At 43.0% G+C, this 22,151-nt stretch overlaps 1 long non-coding RNA gene across 1 annotated transcript; it reads right to left on the bottom strand.

Annotated features, from left to right (window-relative positions):
* On the bottom strand, positions 1-20,071 carry LOC148676536 (uncharacterized). Its single transcript, XR_015927542.1, has 6 exons — positions 19,847-20,071; positions 9,035-9,100; positions 7,814-8,149; positions 3,553-3,839; positions 1,363-1,510; positions 1-557 (listed from the first exon to the last, which is right to left on the bottom strand). It is a non-coding gene; the product is annotated as an uncharacterized LOC148676536 (long non-coding RNA).
* Between the last annotated feature and the right edge of the window lie 2,080 nt (positions 20,072-22,151).

The following is a 22,151-nucleotide window of genomic DNA, read 5'->3' as shown; positions in this document are numbered from 1 at the left end:
TTGAATAAATAAATCCAAAATTTTTTTGATTCAGCCTAAAAGCTATAGTAATTGACAAAAGAACAGAAGAAAGATTACAAACGAGAGGTCATCTGGCCTGTTTCGTTGTTAGTAGTTAGCTAACTACTACGGATCTCATCACCATCAACCACATGGCTGGGCAGCTTGTTCCACACTCCTACAACTGTGTGGGTAAACAATTGTCAACAGTTCAAGTCAACAAGAAAAAAAGTAAAAATCAATGAAGTTTCAAAACGTGAAAGAGGTGTGAGTCCCACACCCGAAGAAGGCTTCACGGCCGAAACGTTGTTTTTTCTTTCTTCTTTTTTCAGCATGGAATAAACCTATTACTTGTTCATATACAATGCATGTTTGCTTTGTTATGTACCTGAAAATTCTAATAAGACCTTTTCCAAATTTCTGTACTTTTCATCAGTTGAAAAAGTAACGCTAGTACTGTCTCTGAAAAACAGAATTAGTGTGTTTAACCCATTTTATTTCTTCAGCCTGGACCTCTTCTTAGGTGTTCTTAGGTGTTCCTGACCTTCTTAGTTCTTCTGTAGAGAAAACAGAGAGAAAATCAGCTTTCTCTAAAATAATTACTCACCCAGAGCACACTGACACATAGATCTCTGTTAGCCTGGAGCTGGGAGATTAATTAAATAACTGAGGTGTGATCAGCACAGTGCCTGTCACTGTTCTGTAGGCAGGGTTTGGGTTCCTGTGCCTAACATCAAAGCAAAGGGACCAGGGCTCCTGTCTGTCTCAACAACAGCTGAACGCCGGAAAGATATGAACCAGTATGATGGGCAAGGCACACAGCTGTGTGTTGGAAACAAACGTATGGGAGGTGAAACCTAAGATCACAGCCCTTCTTTATTTAAGGAAATTGATCGCTCTAATCCTCCAGCCCCAAGGCTCTCCTGCAGTGGAGTTTCAGGCTGTGATCAACCTGGCTCTTTCTGAAGCCTGGGGACCTTCACTGTGACAGCGTACTGACACTTAGGGGCTGAGCTGACACTGTGCTGCTCCACTGCCAGAAACACCAGGCCTCTGCTCCCATGTGACTGGCAAGCATCACAGGACAGCGAACAGGGCAGGGAGATTCTGACAACATGTGTGGAGTGCGGAGTGAGATCATTTAAATTTCATCACAGGGCTGTGTTACCTGTGCTCAGGAGGCATGAGCGCTTCAGTTCTCAGGTGCTCAGAGATTTTTCAGGACATTCATCAATCTCATCAGGATCCCATTGAAACACACCCACAATGTGCAGTCAGCACAGACACTGAGACACACATCACACACATATTAACAAACAGGGAAGCTTAGACACAAATATTTCATTAGGTCACTTCACTTACCTTCACTGGGCTATACCACATCGTCTGAATAACTCCCTCCTCTTCCACATAGCTACAGCTATCAGAACAGCTAACAGAAAACCTCCAACTATTCCTCCGACCATCTGTGCAGTGTTGGTGCCAGAGTTTGTATCTTTCTGAATGCTGTCTGAAATGAAATTGAAATATCCGAGTCAAAATCACATCCTGGAGTTTTTTGCAGGTGGTGTTTGAAGAAACACCTGCTTGTAATGTTTCATTGGCTGCGAGTAAATAAAATGAGTTGAAGAAAGTACACCAAAGTGTGTATTTGACTCTGAACATAAATATAATAATAAATTCAATTATTTGTATCTTTATAAGTTGGCAGATTGGATACAAGTACGGAAGTTTATGAGCAACAAGGAGAATATGCAAAGTAGTACTGCATTTTAACAGAAAATGATTGTGTTTAGATGAGATATTATTGCACAATATTGCCTACTGTATTAATCTTGCATTACATACACAATAATATTGTCCTGTGCAAAGTAGCATTGACTTTAACAAGAGAAGAATATCGTCACACTCCTCTTTTTGGAAAAAAAAATCTAAAGTAGAAATGACACAGCTTTCCAACCTATGTTCTTCTTGATGTGAAACTGCAGAAATAAGTGATGTACGTATGTTTTTGCCTACCCTATAAAAATTGAACAGAATACTATTACGATGACTTGACAGTCAGACTTGTTAGGTCAGAATTGTTACGAAGTTCTTTACTTCATGATTAAGAAGTCTGTTTACTTTGAGACTTTTGTGTTTGTGTTGAACATCTTTAAAAAAAACAGAGAGGAATATATCCTTTGCCAGCAGCCATATCACCCTGCAACTCACAACTAGCAACCCACGGAACCTCAGCAGGTGTGGGCCTGGTCAGTACCTGGATGGGAGACCTCTGTGAAAAACTAAGGTTGCTGCTGGAAGAGGTACTAGAGGGGCCAGCAGGGGGTGCTCACCCTGGAGCCTGGGTGGGTTCTAATGCTCCAGTACAGTGACAGGGACACAATACTGTAAAAAGGTGCCATCCTTCAGATGAGATGTAAAACCAAGGTCCTGACTCTCAAAAAGAGTAGGCATGTTAACCAAGTGTCCTGGCCAAATTTCCCCTTGGTCTTTAACAATCATAGCCTCCTAATAATCCCCATCTATGAATTGGCTTTGTTACTCTGCTCTCCTCCCCACTGATAGCTGATGTGTGGTGAGCGTTCTGGTGCACTATAATAATAATACTATTATTATTATAGTGCACCAGAACGCTCACCACACATCAGCTATCAGTGGGGAGGAGAGCAGAGTAACAAAGCCAATTCATAGATGGGGATTATTAGGAAGTCATGATTGGTAAGGGCCAATGGGAAATTTGGCCAGGACGCCAGGGTTACACCCCTACTCTTTACGAGAAACGCCCTGGGATTTGTAATGACCACAGAGAGTCAGGACCTCGGTTTTACGTCGCATCCGAAGGACGGTGCCTGTTTACAGTACAGTGTCCCCATCACCATGCTGGGTCATTAGGACCCACATGGACCGCAGGGTGAGCACCCCCTGCTGCCCCCACTAACACCTCTGCCAGCAGCAACCTTAGTTTTCCCAGGAGGTCTCCCATCGAGGTACTGGCCAGGCTCACACCTGCTTCGCTTCAGAGGGTTGCCAGTTGTGAGTTGCAGGGTGATATGGATGCTGGCACTATGGCTGCTGTTGCATCATCCAGGTGAGGCTGCACATTGTAGGTGGTGGAGGGGAGTCCCCATTATCTGTAAAGCGCTTTGAGTCTACAAAAGTGCTATATAAGTGTAAGGAGTTCTTCTTCTTCTTCTTCTTCTTCTTCTTCTTCTTCTTCTTCTTCTTATTATTATTATTATTATTATTATTATTATTATTATTATTATCATCATCATCCTGGATCTTCAAAATATCAGATTTTGGAGAATTGTTTGTGTGAAGGTCCCATAAAACAAAAGTCTGGATCTTCCATCCACAGAATAATAGGATTTTGAATTTGTACAGATAGCTAATTATCCTAAAGTAACCTAGACTAGTGAAATAAAGGAAGCTGGGGTAACCAGTGAATTATTGATCAACAGGCTGTTCTCTGAGCAGAAAGTCTCACAAGTTGAGCTATGTAGGTATATAATCTTAAATACAGTTACTTTACAATAATACAAAACTTACAGTAGATGACTGCTGAAGTCTTGTTCTCTTTGAGCCTGTGGTTTTCTATGGTACAGGATACAGTGATCTCCTGAGTGACGCTGACAGTGAGGAGGCTTCTGACAGAGAACAGTTTAGTGTCAGGCTCCTGTGTGACAGTTGATCTCACTGTGTCCACAGGGGGGCGCTCCCCGTTAATGAGCCAGTGGACTGTGGGTTAAGGAAACCATGTCCAGAGGAGCAGTTGAACTGGGCTTCACTTCCTTCTGTGACCCCATCTCTCTGCACCACTGGCTCTGTGTAATGAGCTGTTAAGAGAAAACCAACACTTTAAATAAGATGATGAAGGTAAATGCTATGCATATGTTGGAATGTGTATTTTTATTTCTTACTTTTAATTTTTTAAGAAATAACATTTTCTCTAATGCCAATGCCCCTATTCGTGACCCATCCTCCACCTATTTTTCTTTCTAAGATGGTAACCCCCAAAAGAAGAACCCCAAGAACCCCAAGAATCCCACCAGATAGCAATAGGTAAGACACAGTCAGCAACATTGCTGATTGTGAATTTCTTGTTGTGATTGACTTTTGATGATGTCTACTGTCTCCAGTCCTGCCGATCAAGTATGGAGAAATACATAATTTACAGCAACAAGAAAGTAAAGGGCACTCTCGGGGTGAAGAAGCTATCAGCAAAGAGCGACCATGCTTTTAGCCAGCCAGTAGTACCAGCCAACCAAATCCACCTTTTCAATCTAGTGACATGTACTCACTCATGACATGTACTGCACCATGGTGTGAAGGCTCCAGGATGACAAATGGGAGAAGGCAAGTACAGTACCACCTTGTTCTAATTTTTGTGTTATTGACTCTGTGGCAGGGAAGCAGGAATAAAGAAGTGCTGAATGGAATCCAGACAGGAAGAGAGCCTGTTCCTAGTCTTAGCAAGAAAATTGCACCTCAGGGCACACAGAAGATCAGGTCTCACAGCTCTCTTCTCCCCAGAACAAACACAAAAGGCATATCTGAGCTAAGAGAGATTTCTACCAAAGACGAGATCAGCCATGAGCTGCTGTTCATTCAAATTCACCTACTATTCAAGAACCCCCAGCACTCAGGCTTGACTGAAGGAGAACTCCCAGGAATAAATTCTGTTTTGATTCTCTTGAGGCACAGGGATCCAGATATGAATGTAGATATGATTCAGCAGAATGGCCACCAGGAATTTAAAAGAAAACTGAGAGGCAGAGATTAAATCCAGAAATAGTAGTCAGAAGGGAAGCCTTTGTCCAGGAGAGGGAGAGAGAGACGGACGCACAGAAATATACTAGCGCAAAGCAGGAAGTGTTGTTCACCAGGTAGTACCCAATACTGAGCAAGGTAACTACTGTATACTAAAGTATATATAGTAAAGTATAAAGTATACAAAAGTATACTGTACCCTGCCCCCTGGTACAATGACCATCTGCGATCCATGAAGGCAGCCTCTCGCAAACTTGAGCGTAGGTGGTGTCTTTCTGGCCTAAACGTACATTATCAGGCTTGGAGAGATTACTTATCTAAATATAAGGTTACTATAGAGTCTGCTAGATCCACCTACTTCTCTCACATCATTGAAAATCACCAAAACAATCCCAGACATCTTTTCTCCACCATCAACAGACTGCTCAAGCCATTCTGCCCCACCACATTACCTGCCTCATCACAACTTTGCAACACATTCTTTTCTTTAGTTCTAAGGTTGACAAGATCCGGCATCACATTCTCTCCACTACGCATATCATTTCCATACTTCCTCCCTCCTCATCCAACTTCTCTGGTTCCCTTCTCTCCAGCTTCTCTCTTCTTGACTCAGCATCCCTTAATAAACTAGTTACACACATGAAACCCACCACATCTATTTTAGATGCCATTCCCACCACTTTATTTCAGTCCTGTTTCTCTTCTCTCTGTCCCATTGTCCTCAATATTATACATGAATCCATGAGCACTGGCATTTTACCAACGGTCCTCAAAACTGCTGCCATTACCCCCGTGCCAAAAAAGCCTCATCTTCGCCCCATCTCCAACTTACCCTTTCTTGCTAAAATTCTAGAAAGTGCTGTCACAATTCAGTTACATAACCACCTTATGACAAACAACCTTTTCAAACCTCTCCAATCTGGATTCCGTCAACTTCACAGAAACTGCCCTGGTCAAAGTCACTAACGATCTTCTTATAGCTTCTGATTCTGGTCCTCTTTCTATACTCATCCTTCTTGATCTCAGTGCTGCTCTTGACACTGTTGACCATAACATCTTACTTTCTCGTTTCTGACACTGCTCTCAAATGGTTCAAATCTTACCTCACTGATCGCTGTCACTTTGTCTCTCTCAATGGGTACAGGTCTGAAATTGGTCTTGTTAAGTCTGGTGTTCCTCGGGGCTCAATACTGGGCCCCTTGCTCTTCAGCATTTACATGTTTCCACTTGGCCAGTTTTTAAGATCACATGGCCTCAGCTTTCATTTTTACGCTGACGATACTCAAATATACATCCATACCAAACCTGACACTGATTTGCCTGTCTCTATTCTATCTAATTGCATCTCTGACATAAAAATTTGGATGACTCAAATTTCCTTCATCTTAACTGCGACAAGACCAAAGTCATGCTTATTGGCACACCCCATCAACTTCATAAAGCCAGTCCTGTGACCCTATCTGTAGATGGTTCTGTACTTCAGCTTTAATCAAAATTGAAAAACCTTGGGGTTATATTCGATTCTGGCTTAACATTTGACCCACATGTGCACCTCAGAAATATCGCTAGACTACGCCCTATGCTATCACTAACTGTGGCTGAAAAGCTGATCAACACATTTGTGTTCTCCCTAATTGACTACTGTAATGCTCTTCTCACTGGGGTATCTAAATCTACTCTGAACAAACTGCAATATGTCCAAAATTCAGCAGCCAGAATCCTGACCAGGTCTAATGCAAGTGTTCACATTACTCCTATCCTTGAGTCCTTGCACTGGCTTCCGGTCAAATTCCGTGTAGACTTTAAAATCCTCATGCTCACCTATAAGGCTCTGCATGGCTTGGCACCTCAGTACCTGTCTGAACTATTATCGCCCTACTCCCCACCTCGCAACCATCGCTCTTCTAATTCTGCTCTCCTTACTGTCCCCCAAGCCCGTCTACCTTGTATGGGTGACAGGCCCTTCTCCTGTTATGCCCCAAGCTCTCCCCAAGGATATCAGAGAGTCATCTTCTCTAAACTCCTTCAAATCCAGACTCAAAACCATCTTCTTCAGAAAAGCCTTTACTTAACTGGTTCCAATCTTCACCTCTCTGCTTTTCTTAGTACCACCATCCACGGTCTCCTCTGTATATTGTAATTGTGTTTTATCTTGTGTATTCTTCTTATTTATTGTTGTTGTTATCCTGTAAAGCGCATTGAGAAGACACCTTTAAAGGCACTATATAAAATAAAGTTTATTTTTTATTATTATTATTATTATTATTATTATTATTATTATTATTATTATTATTATTACTAGGGAGTGGAGGTGTGGTGGTAAACGAGTGGTCTGATTGGTAATCTAATTCCAGATGGTTTATGCCTTCTCCTGTTGACTGAGGTGCCCTCTGCTGGTGGGAAGCCAATATTATAACAAACCAAAGCACAACTGGGTGCAATGTGAATGAACCAAAGTTTCAGAAAATAATCAATCAAGAATTTCTCATGGTACCATGGCTGGGATTCAGGAGCAAACTGGGTTGTTGTATCCATCCGTCTAAAGATGCTTAATTTGTCAGTACAATAATACAGTAGGTAGATTTCAAAACACATATTTAAAATATTTAACCTTCAGTTGAGACATTTATTCACGAAGTATTCAAGCCAGACAATCCAGTTAATGTTGCTGTATATCTCAAAAGCACATAAAATCGGTGAAAAGTAAAAAAGGGAATGATTGCCACAGCCTATATAAAGTAGGATATTATTATCAAAAAGTCAAATGTGCTATCGTTCATACTGATGGTGACAAAGAACAATCAGATTGAGAGATATTTTTCTCTTCTTCAAGTTGTATGAACGATTGTCATGAATCTTTAATCTCAGTCCTCACAAAAAACTTTAATAACCCTGACCTGATCACACTGCTATGTACTATGCTCTGAGCAGAGAGCAATGGATCGCCCTCTCACAGCTGGCTTAACAAAGCAAAATTTTCAACACATATCTTCACTTTTCGTGACATTTTAGATTTTATGTTAATGTGAAGTTTTCTCACCTGCAGGTGTGAGGCAAACCTGATCCAAATGTACACTTGATTCAAGTCCATTCTGATGAAAAATACACTGATATATCCGTGCATCATCCATACTAATGTCAGAGAGTCTCAGTGAGAAATTGCCCATCTTTAGTGCTGCTAGGAAGAGTTGCGTTCTGTTGATATAGGTTTCGCCTTGTTTGTCCAGAGCGTCTTTTCCATAGACAGAGCTGTGCACTATGACACTGTCTGATCTCCACTAAATGGCAATACTGCCTAGGTCCAGTTCACTTCCTTTTCTATAGACACAGGGAAGCACAGTGGATTCTCCAATGATTGCAACAATACAGTCCTTACCTGTTCAGGGATAACAAACAGTTAAGGAGTAAACACACATGAGCAGTGACAAAGAAAATGACTGCTTCAGGAATTTTAATGAAACCATACAGTAACACCAATTTCTCACCCTCCATTATTGACTTAAATTGAGCGTTCTCATTTTTACCACGTTTTTTTATTTGCTAAGACTTTAAGAAGACCAAGTTTTCTTTATCTTAGTTTTGTTCAATTGCAAATTTCTCTTCCTAGTTCAATTGTCTGTAGCTTAATGTTTTGAACTAATACACTTCACACTAAAACTAATGATTTACAACTAATGTAACAGACTACATTTTTTGTATGAGAAAGTTTAATGTAATGACTAATTCACTTAAATTGACCATTTCAACAGAGAAAATCATCTCGATCGACTGGCTTATGAGGAAAGTTAACTGGGCCTGTGGTACTTTGTGTGGCCCCAGTCTCAGCAGATATGGAGCTTTAGAGATTTTTGCTGTACAGATTTTGTAAAGCAGTGACAATTTGTACACCCTTTTAATAAATTTAGTTCTGCATTAATGGCAGCTCCACAGAGACGAGTGAAGAACTCTAGTCTTTTTCATTGACCCAATTCAGTCTAATTTGTACAGAGAAGAGCACTAGGTTTTTGTTCTTATTTAATTCCAGGTGTTCCTTACTCCACTGTGACAATGTCTTATTACAGAGTGTTTCCGACCTGATATATGCAAATAGTGGTAATTAACCCATGGAAGATCCCACCATTCAAATCCTGTTTGGATTCTTTTACGACAACAAAGAGGAATATTCCAATTGCAATTTCAATCAGTTCTATTTCAAAACGTTTTGATCCTATTAGCAGCCTAGAATTTTAGTTTCTCAATGTGATCTCAGTGTAGGACTAACCTGCGCACATGCAGAGAGTTTTGTAGACCAGAAAAACTCCAATCTGCCAATGAAGATGCATTCTCACTGTGAAGAAACAGAACAGAATCAGATTTTAGTTAAGAGCAAAGAAAGAAACAGATTTGTCTAAGAGACTATTGTCCACTTTCTGTCAACAATTGCAGAATACCATTTGTTATTTAAATGTACAAAATAAGTTTTAAAAAATCAAAAAGTTCACAGACCTCTGACAGACCGAATGAAACAAAAGCACTGGGCTCCGTGCTCTCTACTCATACATCAGGCAGATGAAGACATCTCTTGACTTGCTGGTTGGAGTGATTTGAAGTTGGCCTCTAAAGTCTCTCACTATTATTGATCCACTTCAGCTTTGTCCACAGAACTTTGTGGACAGTGGGCCTGGATACCTGCTTCACATATTGTAGAAGAGTTTAGATCTGGCTGTACAGGAGGGCTGGTCTCCTCAACTATCTCTTCATGAGAATATCCCCCATTTGGTGTTTCTTCGAATGAATGACAGCTCCTTGCTAGATTGATGCAGAGATGGATTTGGCTGCCTGGTATTTTTTATTGGCTGAAAGCATGGTCATTCTCTCTTGACAGTGTCCTTACCTTCAGACTGCCCTGTCCTTTCTTTTTGCTGTAGATTTTGGATCTCTCTGTACTCGATCAACAGAACTGAGTACAGGGCTCTCTGAGGCTGGGGGAGGCACTAGACATCATCAAACATCTATGTCCCGATCGGCATCCCTCCTCTTAAAGGGTGCTCTGACCATTTCGTATTTTGGTTGATTTTGTGCACCTGCCCCCTGTTTAGTCTAACACTATTTAAGCCTGGCGCTCCCACTATTCCTGGCTCAGCCTTGGAAGATGGATGCCCGGAAGCCTACCTACCAGTGAGTCCAGGAGAGACCCAATGGCATATGCTTCATCATGGCGTCCTGACCTTCCGACTCTGGGGCTCGGAGAGTCTGGCCTCGTTATCCTGTTTTATCTCCCCGGTTCCCTGTCCCTGTTCCGGATCCCGTTACCGATTTTAACTGTTTGTCTTGTCTTGGATAGATCCCCTGGTTTTTTACTCTGGACTGCGCCCCAGATTGCCCCTTTTGGACAGCCTCAACTTGTTTGCCATCGCAACGCCCCCCGAGCACCAGATCACCATCATCACGACCCCCTGTCTGTCAACCCCGCCTGATCCTCTTTGTCTCCTCCCCTGATGTCCTTCTCCACTTTCTTCTGGATTATACTGTCTGCATAGGGTCCTGAACTATGCTTCACGGGAGCCTGGACCGGTTCCCGTTACAGTCAATCACAAAATGAAAATCACAATCAGCGATGTTACTGACTGTGTCCTACCTATTGCTATCCGGTGGGATTCTTGACCCACACGGTGGTGGCTGACAGGACTGTAGTTAGAGTGGAGAAATGAGCGACACTGAAGCAAATGTAGTGCTGCCAACGACCAGCTCGAAGGATGATGACATTGTCGACAGAAAAGGTCATTCAACTTCGGTAATTTGGAGATATTTTGGCTTTTTACAATCAGACATAAAACAGAGCACTTTAAACTTTGCAGTCTGTCTGAGCCATCTTCTATGTGTGTTTTATCACACTGCAGTATTTAATTTTTCTATTAAGATATTTATTTTGTAAATTTTACTCATGCATATTTTGACATAAACAATATACTGAATACTCTCTACCTCAGATTTGTTTAATGTTTCTGCTGTTTGGCAAGTGTTTGTTGTGTTCTTAAAATAAAGAGTTGTTTAATTTACCAATTAACTGTCTGGTTTCTTCGACTTTCACTCAGGAGAAAAAAATCTGCCTTTAAACTTGAAATAAATAATAATTTGACATTTATCGTGATAACTATCGATATCGACTGATATGAAAATGTTTATCGTGATAATGTTTTTGGCCATATCGCCCAGCCCTATTCTCTTATATGTATAACATCTACCTTCTTCATCTTGTTTAAAGTTCAAAATTATTTTCTCTCAACAGCTCAACCAATTAGACCTCTGACAGAGGTCTCTGAATGCCTAAATATTTTATTATTATGCTCCTGCAAAATGCTAACACTTCTAGTGCACATAAATTCACAAGTCAGAAAGAACATTGCTCTTACAAATTGAAAATAGGCTTTAAAAGTGTTTTTATAATCTGCTGACAATAGGATTAATCCACCCTTTCTGTTTGTCAGACCTCACCTGTCATTCCTATACTTTTTCTACTCTTGATATGTCTGAATTCTAGAGCTGAGGGAAAGAGAGAACGCTGGTGTCTCTCTGTTCAGTTTTCTGGGAGATATTTTGCAATAAACTTATTGACTTGACACTGACTTTGCCGTGGTTCTTGCATCCCGACGTATACAACTCAAAAGTTACTGAATGTGTTCTGTGCTGCATGCTGGTATAGCGGTTTGTGCGGCTGCCACACTGCACTCAGGTCACAGGTTTAATTTCGAATTTGTGTGGAGTCTGAATCTTATACATGCTTGCGCCGGCTGCTGCTGTGCCGCCAGCTGTGTATGACGTCATCGCCAACTTGTCTCCCTTCTCCAACTGCCGCAGAAACGAATCACCTGGAGACTTAAAACACCTGGAGTCGGTTTACGATAACAACCGTTCCCGGTGTTCTTTAGAATAAATGCTCTGGGTCGACCGGAATCTCCGAATTATCCTTTGTGTGTACTGTAATGCTCCCAGATTCATGGGGGTATGCGCCCTCGCCGCTACCGCCTTAGGTCGCCCCCCACCACCGCTGGGGACTCAAACCCGGGCCACCGGCGTCACTCAACAGGGACCCAGCCACTTGAGCCGAAGGGAAACCTCCCGTCAGCCCGGCAGCTGCGGTCCCTGCTATTCACAGAGAAGGGTGGTGACGTCACCGCGCTGGTAAGCCGCCTCGAACAACCAATGGAGGCTGTATGTGTTACAGTACTTTATGTGCGCTCTGTGATGAACTAGTGTCTCACTTTGTACACTGTGCTTTCAGACTCCCACGTTGCTCCTTTCCTTATCAGGAATCATCTGATAATGGATGGATATATTTGTTTAGGAATCAATTCTTTAATCACTAAAACGGCTTTAATATTTAACTGCACCTTTTTTTTCAGATAATTTAATTCTACAAAGCAGGCTAAAATATTTTACTGACACACAGGTATCAAGGTAATTTGTTTTTTATTTAAGGTAATAGACATCATTCCTAAAATACTGTAGCGCTCCGCGGAGCGCTTTAGACATGTGCACGCATGGCGGGCTGAGAACAGCGCCTGGGGGCGGGACTAGTAGGGCGGAAGCTGGGAGACTGCCTCTTCCCTTCGTGTGTGTGTTAGTGAAGGTGCACCGCTGTAACCCCTGTCCTTGGGTGTGTGTACCTTTCCCGGTTCACGTTCAAGTTAATAAATGTGTTCAACCCTATTCCCCGAGTCCCATGTCTGCTCCATTCCGTACCGAAACCCGAATTCGGTACAATACGTTTATTTGTTCTCATGTCTAAATGTAAAATCTTAAATTGCTTTGCTACGAGAGATTTGATCATTTAAATTGTAAAACGAAGCGGGTAGCCAAATCTAAGGCAGGTAGCCTACTTATAGGTCGGTTAACGTTTTGAAAAGGGGTAAAAATAATTTAATGTTTGTTGTGTTAATCTACGATACGTCGTCCTCGAGGCCCAAGCATTAACTGGATGGTTACTGCATGGAGTAATATGGTGTTTCAGCTTTTCAGTTCCTCTTTCTGACGCCATAAGGTACATCATATGACAATACTTGTGTTGTAGTAACTGTTCTGTAGTAACTGGATCGCAGGCGCTGAATAAGTGCAAGATTTTATTTTTATCATTACACAGTCCCATAGTCATGCACAGCACTTTGGTCAATAGCATTTACTCGTTTTATACGGAATGCTTCAGATAAAACTCAATGCTGTGATTTATAATAAAAAAAAACAATACATATTATCCCTCAAATGTATTTACATTTGAGATCACATTTGAGATCACACAGTGATCTTTAATAATTGACATTGAAATGGACTATACGACGATCTACAGTATACAGGAAGTCTATATTGTAGGTACTGTATACTCATGATTTTTTTCTATCGCGATGCCCGCTAATATTCAATTCAATTCAATTCAAGGTGCTTTATTAGCATGACCGATGGGTACAATCAGTGTTGCCAAAGCAAATAAAAATAATAAAATTAACATGGAACAAAACAAAAAATAGAAGTAAAATAAAATCTACAGACATTTACAACAAAGACATATTATAAAATATTGACATATACTGTAGGCGGCTCGAGCATTATTGGGAGACAGACTCACTGTTCCTCAGGCTGTGACAGGAGATCACATGCTGGGCTGCCAGATCAACTGAGTTCCCTCCTCCCTCTCCCTGTAGTATTGGGACCTGGTGTGGTTTTGGCAGGTGTGGGAACTCTGGGATTAGATTTCTGAATTTCGGGAAGAATGTTTCTCTAATCCCAGAGTATCTGTCACAGTGCAGTAGGAAGTGCACCTCTGTCTCTATTTCTCCCCGCTGGCAGTGGGAGCACAGCCTGTCCTCTCTGGGCAGCCAGGTCTGCCTGTGTCGCCCAGTTTCTATGGCCAGGCTGTGGTCACTGAGCCTGTACTTCGTCAGGGTCTGTTTCTGTTTGTTATTTTTTATTTTGGTCAAATATTCAGCTAGTGTGTATTGTCTGTTTAGGGTTCTGTAGATTTCTAGTTTATGTTGTGTTTGTGTGTGTGTGTCCCAGTGTGTGAGATATTGCTGTTTGATCTGTGCTGTGATGTGGTTGAGTCTGGGTTGTGGTGCTCTAGCAGTGCTGTCCTGAGGCTGGTTAGGGTTGGTGTGGCTCAGGTCGGTGAGCCTCAGGACCAGCTGGCTCAGGGGGCTCTGTTTTGGGCTCAGCTCTTGGCTCAGCAGGGCTTTGTGGTGGTAGGAATTTTGGTCGCTGTTTTTTAGGTGTAGCCAATACTTTAATATTCTTTTCTGTATGTTTATCAATAGTGGGTACTGGCCTAATTCGGCCCTGCACCCGTTGTTAGGAGTTTTTCTCTGCACACGGAGGATGTTTCTACAGATCTCCATGTGCAGAGTTTCTGTGGGGTGTTTGTCCCATTGGGTGTAATCCTGGTCTGTGAGGGGACCCCACACTTCACTGCCGTATAGGGCAATGGGTTGGATTACACTTTCAAATATTTGGAGCCAGATTCTTGTTGGTGGGTTGATGTTGAAGAGCCTCCTTCTTATTGCGTAGAAAGCCCTGAGTGCCTTCTCCCTCAGTGCCTTCACTGCCAGGTCAAAACTCCCGGAAGAGCTGATGGTGAGACCGAGATATGTGTAGCTGGATGTGTGCTCCAATGTGTTGTTGTTCAGTGTGAATTTGTACCTGTTTCCCTGAGGTCTGGCTTTCTTCTGGAAAACCATAACTCTGATCTTGTCCAGATTGACTGTCAGTGCCCAGGTCTGACAGTACTGCTCCAGCAGTGCCAGGTTCTGCTGCAGCCCCTGTTCTGTGGGCGACAGCAGGACCAGGTCATCTGCGTAGAGCAGGAACTTGATTTCTGTGTCGTGTAGTGTGAGACCAGGAGCTGCAGACTGCTCCAACATTCCTGCTAATTCATTGATATAGATATTGAACAGTGTTGGGCTCAGGCTGCAGCCCTGTCTCACCCCGCGGCCTTGGGTGAAGAATTTAGTCCTTTTGTTTCCAATTTTCACTGCACATTTGCTCTCTGAATACATTGATTTAATTATGTCGTACACTTTGCCCCCTATGCCACTTTGGAGTAGTTTGTAAAACAATCTCTCATGCCAAATCATGTCAAATGCTTTTTTGAAATCGACAAAGCAGGCAAAAAATTTTCCTTTGTGTTTTTGGTGGACGTGTTTGTCTATCAGTGTGTGTAGGGTGTAAATGTGATCAGATGTGCGGTGATCTAATAAGAAGCCAATCTGATTTTACTCAGGACATTGTGTTCGATAAGGAAGGCCAGTATTCGTGTATTTAGGATACTGCAGAATACCTTCCCCAGGTTACTGTTCACACAGATGCCCCGGTAGTTGTTGGGATCGAGTTTATCTCCACTCTTATAGATGGGCGTGATCAGTCCTTGGTTCCAGGCCTCGGGGAAACATCCAGCTGTCATGATGAGATTGAAGAGTTTGAGCAGGGCTTGTTGCAACTTTGGGCTGCTGTGTCTCAGCATCTCATTTATGATTCCATCATGGCCACAGGCTTTGCGTGGTCTGAGGGCCTGGAGTTTGTCCAGTAGCTCCTGCTCAGTGATTGGGGAGTCTAAGGGGTTTTGGTTGTCTTTGATAGCCGATTCCAAAATTTTGAGTTTTTCATAAATGGTGTTCTGGTCTGATTGATTTGTATTTGGGAGCTTTTCATAGAGATTTTCAAAGTATGTTTGCCAAAATGTTCCATTTTGGATGGCCAATTCTCCTGGTTTTGATTTGTTTAAGTTGTTCCACTTCTCCCAGAAACAGTTCTGATTTAGTGACTCCTCAATTTCTGCAAGTTGTTTGTTTATGTATGTGTTTCTTTTCTTTTTCAGCGTGTGTTTGTAAAGTTTTACCATGTCACAGTACCTGAGTCGCAGATCTGTGTTGTGTGGTTGTCTGTGTTTTTCATTTTAGACTTTTCGTAGTGCATTTCTGATGTTTTTGCACTCCGTATCAAACCACTTTTCTTTTGCTTTTGTTTTTTGGTAGTTTTTTGATTTAGTTGTTTTTAGCTTAGATTTTGATGCTAGTTTGTGGAATAGGTGATTTAGTTTTTGTGTGGCCAAGTTTATGCCTAATTTGTTGGTTTGATACAGAGTGTTTAGGAATGTGTCCATCAGTGTCTGAATTTCGTCATGGCCCAGTGCAGTTTGGTATCTGTCTAGGCTGTCTGTGTCCCAACTGTATGCCTGGTTGAGGTCATACAGCTGGCTGGGCTGTGTCAGTGTGTCTCTGTGCTGGTGTGCTCTCTTCATGTAGAGTGTGATCTGGCTGTGGTCGGAGAGGGGAGTTTGTGGCCTGACAGTGAAGGCACTGATACAGGAGGGGTCCAGGTCGGTGATGGCGTAGTCCACCACACTGCTGCCCAGAGCTGAGCTGTAGGTGAACCTGCCTAGCTAGTCCTGCCGTTGACGATGTACAGGCCCAGCCCTTGACAGAGCTGGAGCAGCTCGCGCCCGGTGATGTTGACCGTGGTGTCATGGCTGCACCTGAGTGAGGTGACCAGTGTGTGGTACAGAGGGGATTGTCCGAATATGTGAGTGTTTCTCTGTGTGCTGGTGTAGTCTGCCAGTGTGCCTGTTCGTGCATTGAGGTCACCACAGAGCAGCACGTTTCCCTGGCCCTGGAAGTGACTGATCTCCGTGTGGAGACTGGGGAGAATTCCCTCACTGTAGTAGGGGGATTCTGAGGGCGGGATGTAGACAGCACACAGGAAGACCTCATTTTCTGTACAGATGGTATTTCTTTTGATTTTAAGCCAAACTTGTGACTCTTCTTTCTTTACTAATTGTATGGAGTGACTGAGCTCCGCTCTGTACCACATAATGATCCCCCCAGAGTCTCTGCCCCGGGTGATTTGGGGTTTTTTGACGGAGGGCACCATGATCTCCTTGTAGCCTGGGGGACAGTGGGTAGCCAAGTCTCCCCGACACCATGTCTCCTGTAGGATCATGATGTCTGTCTCCTTTACATCCTTGATAAATTCAGGATCAGTGTTCTTCAGCCCAAATGCTGACGAGCCCAGACCCTGAATGTTCCACATACTTATCGTTAGAGATCTCATTGTTATCGTTTGAATTATCTTTGCAATTTGTTATTGTTTTCTGGAACTGTATCAAATTAGTGTCGGACATTTACATCATCAACAGAAACAAGTATTGTGCTGGGTTTCTGTCTGTCGCTGTGGGTGATGGAAGTTCAGCTCATAAGCCAGGTGCAGATGAGGTTCAGGAGCTGCCGGATTTCTCCCAGCTCCAAACCGCTCGGGACCGGTGGTCTGGCCAGGGCTGCGGCGTAGCTGTGCAGGAGGGGCTCGGTCCGGCTCTGCTGTTGTGCTGGGTGGGGAGGGGTTGTGGTTCTGGTCCGGTTCAGCTGCTGGTCTGGGTGAGGGGCTTGGGGTGGGGCGCTGGTTCTGGTCCTGTTCGGTCGTTGGTCTGGGTTGGAGGGCTGTAGGGTGGTGCTGGTTCTGTTCTTTGTGGGTTGAGCTGGTCTGGGTTGGGGGTGTGGGTGCTGGGGCGTTCCTCTGGTAGTCCTCCTGTTTCTCTCTGGGGTGCTGTTTGGGTGTCTGCCCAGTGTGGTGTCTTTCAGAGTTTTTGTGAAGAGTCCAATGGTCTGTTTTTTTAGGTGTTTATGGTCGTGTAGATGCTGTGGTCCAAGGGTGGAGTGGTGGGCCAGGTAGACGTTTGGGAGCAGGGCGCAGCACTGTGAGATCTCAGCGTTGATTCTCTGGATGGTGTGGTGCTGCTCGTCCTGTCTCGGCAGCAGGGTGGAGATGACAATTCGGGCGCGATGGAACTCCTGTATGGCCCTCTCTGCCACTCTCCTGATGGACTGGGCCACCTGCTCCCTCTGGGTCCTCAGGTCGTTGGTGCAGGTGTGGATGATGATGTGCTGAGGGGCTCCCAGCACCGACCTGGACTTCTCTGTCGTTGGACACCAGAGCTTTGCTGTTTGTAATCCCGGGAAGAGCCTGTGCTCATCGATGTACCTCCCGTTGGAGTCGATGAGAAGGGCTACTTCCATGCGTCAGCCTCTGGTGTCCAGTCTGCTGGAGGGGCGCTGTGCTGCCGGTCGGGGGGCTGCGTGGGGGGATGCAGTGTGTGAGGTGGAAGTGTTGGGTGGGGCCGGGTGTGTGTGTGGGTCACCCTGAGTGTTCGGCAAGGTGGATGTGCTTTTGGGCAGTAGAGTTGTGAGGGGATTTGGGGTACCGGGGGGTGCAGTGGGTGTGGTGTTTGCTACGGTGGGGGGTACTGGGTAAGTGGGAGTTGGTGGTGGGGGTTGTAGGGGTGTCAGGTTGTGTGAAGATGGGTGTGTCTTTGCGGGTTGGTGGTGGGTGTTGTGTGTTGTGTGTTGTGTGTTCTGGGTCTCAGGGCTGTTCTGTTGCAGTCCGGGCTGCAGTGGGAAGTAGTGAGTTTCCTCAGCTGTTCTTTGAGAGTCTTGCTCGTCCTCTCTGCGAGCTGCAGCTCCTCTCTCAGCTCTGCTACTTCCGACTGCAGCTAACTGTTGTCCTGCAGCAGCTCTTCCATCTGTACCCTGAGCTGTTTGTTGGAGGTTTTACATTCGTTCCTGTGTTTGTTAACCTCGTCTCTTAGCTGTTGTGCTGTCTGCCCCTCTGTGAGTCTCCCCAGCATCAGCTCCTTGAACTCAGTGAAGTCCAGCTCCAGAGCAGAGAGTTTCTCTCTCAGGAGGCGCACTGTGCTGTGGTCACAGGGGGGTTGGTGTGGGCTGTGTGTGTCCGGGTGGTGTGTTTCAGTGTTGCCGAGGGCTACACTGTTGCTGGGCTGTTCTGTGGCTGAGGCTGTGTTTGTGGACTCCGAGTCAGGTGGAGCTGAACTCTCCGGTGTGGCGGGCATCAGGCTGCTGGGTCTCTCTCCTGTTTCTGGGGGAGGTTTCTCCAGGTCGGCCTGTGTTTTAAGGTCTGTGAACTTTTCCTCGAAAAGCTCCAGAGCGGCCTCACTGCCCTGTATCATCACTGTACCATTGTGGTAAGTGTTGACAGTCAGGACAGTGTCTTCTACCTCGCTGTCGCCCCCTATGGAGATTTGCCTGCCTTTGCTGATGCCCCTTCTGGTGGTGTTTGTATAATTCTTACACACAGCTGTGTGCCAGGCATTCGGATGCTCAGTAAAAAAGAGCAGGTTGGTTTTTATATGTTTTTCTCCTGCCTGGCAGTAGTCGGCGATAAGGGTCTCTGGGTTTTCCTTCATCCAGGAGTCTTTGTACTGTTTCCTGGTCTTAACGGTTTTCACGTCCTCAGGGTACTGGAGTACTGTGCTGAGGGGGCAGGGCTGGTCCAGTGGGGCTGTGTTCTGCTCTGTACTCATCTTGCTTCTTTTAAATACAATGGGCCCAGGTGAGAAGAGCAAACAGACGGCCTGGCTCGGGCGTTTTGAATACAATCAGCCCCCTGTTGCTTGGGAACAGGTTCTTCAACTTTGGCCTTTTGAGTTTAATGGGCCCAAGTGGTATTTGGTTTAGTTTAAACTTTAAGGTAACTTTTTCTAAAGACTTTTTTAACTTTTATCTAGCAAAGCAGTTCAATTTTTAGAGGCCTCTTCAAAAACGGAGAAGAAAGAACAGGGTTTTTCCTCAGGTCCTTTATCCTCAGGTGTAGCTGTGTCTTATAGTTGAGCTTCAGATTTTTAGATGCTTGCTTTGTTTATTTTTTTTATTTTTTTTTCCAATGGCAAATTATTTCTTAACTTCTGCAGTTTTCTTTAGTTTTTGTTAGATGTTGCCTTATTCCTAGACTATTTGTTCAGTTCCAGAAAACAATACAATCTCAAAGAAATTAGGAGCTCATCTTCTGTGCTGCCTCTCTCTCTGTCTCTAATATCGGAGTTTAAAGGCCAGGCTAGGGGATTCACAACCATCATGTCCCTCCTTACCTCACCTTCGTATAATTTCTGGCTAAGGCTGTTCTTGTGCTTAATTCTCGATCATAATTTCTGCTGTGCGAAGGATTCTTAGTCGTGTAACGTAAGACGTGTAACACACAGTCAAGTAACATAAGACATCTGTAAAAGAAACGGACTATTTATCAGATACAAGTGCGTTTTACTCACCTCATTTTGATTTAAACTTATAAAGATTTCATTCTGCCTTTCACGTAAACCGAAAATGAAACGGGTGCTTTCCCTGCGTCTTCTCATTGGATGAGTTACAGGAATTAAAAGAACCAGTCGCAATTTGTCAAAAACGAAACGTATTCCTTATTATTGTGAAGAATGAAATGATCTTAATCAGCTCATAGCGTTTATTAAAAAAAACTCTTTCGGCATGGGGGGTGATCGTTTTCCACCAATTTTGTCAATCGGGCGTAACCCAGCGTCCCTCAACAGGGATATTTTTTTATCTTTTATTTATAAAAAAGGCAATAAAATATTTACATGGTTAAAAGCAAGAAAAAGATATACAACACATCCTTAAACAACATCCATATACAAAACATACAGTAGTACAAAAAACAAAGCAAACTAAGGAAAGAGAGACAACAAAACAAAATACATATAACAACCCATAAACATATGCATAAAATACATTCTAAATTCAACATCTAGTCATCCATTCTGAAAGCAACCATTGAACACCCTCACCCTGCAGGCCTTCCTACCTCAGGTCCACGAAGATGTTATTTTTTAGGAAGATCCTGCGGAAGTCAGCCATCCCCCTCTCAGCCCTGCAGTAAGCCAGGCTGAGAGAGAAGCAGTCCTTCACCCTGGCGACGTACAGCCTGACAAGGATTGAACACTTCAATTGAATATTTTGTACATACTGTAGCTTGGTACGTTTTATTTGTATTTAAATTGTAAGGTCAAGCAGAATCATTTGAGGTCCAAAGTTAGGCCTGGGTTAAGTGAACACATCAACCAATCAACTAATCAGAAGATCAATTTCAGTTCTTGATGGGAATTTTCTGCTGATTGGTAGAAGGATGAAGCCTCTGTCATAAAAAAAGCCCCCAACAAGTTATTGTTTTTTGTAGTTATTGGGTTTGTGAAAGTTCTGATTAAGTAAGTTTACAATACATTGAAACTATAATGAAACTGTATATTGTATCTACTGTATGCAGAAGTTAAAATATTAAATTATGCAATTCTATATTTAATATGCTATTTTAAAAAAAGTACAATTTATTAATTGCAATCTGCAAAGAATAGCTGGAATGATATAGACGAATTCAGAGTTATCATTGTGTTATAAACGTGCTGGCAAAAATAGGACTGCAGCTGATGAATGTGCCTGATTATTGTCATATACTTGTACAGTAACAGTTTATTCAGTGGCAATTTAAGTTTGATCAGAGTTTATGTGAAACACATCTATTCTTAAAGAATAGTAATCAGTCATTGTATCCTGTTTTAAAAGCTGGCTCAATGAGATCTGTTACAAAGAGGATTTATTTCTATGGAACAGGCACTCTGGAGTGATTCCATAGGAATTCCTTTTCTTAAATGTTTTGAAAATAAAATTGAACGTTATACTTATTCCTGATTGTTTTTTACATCCAATCAAAGATTTAACTGTATTCTTATTTCAACTAGAACATTGTAAAAAGGCATAAGTAAGTTTCTGCTTTTTGCTCAATGTCTGGCTGTTGGCTTTTTGTTTTTTTTTTTGTATGACTTTCTAGTTTTTGTTTTTGTTGAGATTTTTCAAAGATTCTTAAATTACTTTAAAAAATTCAAACGCATCTGCACAAATGAAATGAAATGAAATGAAAGTAACAGGTCCAAAGACAGTTCATGGGAGACAACTAGACATATTAAACTTCATACTGACAAAGAAATGCTTAACTCAGGCTTCAAATACATTTACAGGTCAGAGTAACATCACCCAGAAGGACCATAACTGTAGCTGCACCAGTGTAAAAGGTAAAATGGTACCTCATGTTGGAAGTGAAGCTCCATGTTTTCTTTCTAGGTATTGTTGGGAAATTGAACTAAGATGTGTTTTGTTGCTGTAATGAAATAAGATGTCTATTTATTGTAGATTTAAAGAACATCCTGTTAATCTGTCTGTTATCCCCAGATAAGAAACCAGCGAGAGCTATAAAACCTCCGTTTTTGTTGTAAGATAAAAATATTAATGATTTTAAAACTACAGCAAGGCCATTCAGCACATGTTTTTACATGCATTTTTTAAAGGAAGAAAATACACTCTCAGAAAACTCTACAGCATTGTGTAAGGGACACATTCTGTTTTTAATCCTGGTGATTTGTCTTTTCCATATCACCCTGCAACTCACAACTGGCAACCCACTGAAGCTATGCAGTTGTGAGCCTGGTCAGTACCTGGATGGGAGACCTCCTGGGAAAAACTAAGGTTGCTGCTAGAAGAGGTGTTAGTGGGACCAGCAGGGGGCGCTCA

Source organism: Lepisosteus platostomus, chromosome 2 (assembly GCF_059453375.1).
Source record: "Lepisosteus platostomus isolate fLepPlt1 chromosome 2, fLepPlt1.hap1, whole genome shotgun sequence".
Taxonomy (NCBI): domain Eukaryota; kingdom Metazoa; phylum Chordata; class Actinopteri; order Semionotiformes; family Lepisosteidae; genus Lepisosteus; species Lepisosteus platostomus.
The sequence above is the reverse complement of the archived record's forward strand: the minus strand, read 5'-3'. Positions and strand labels throughout refer to the sequence as shown.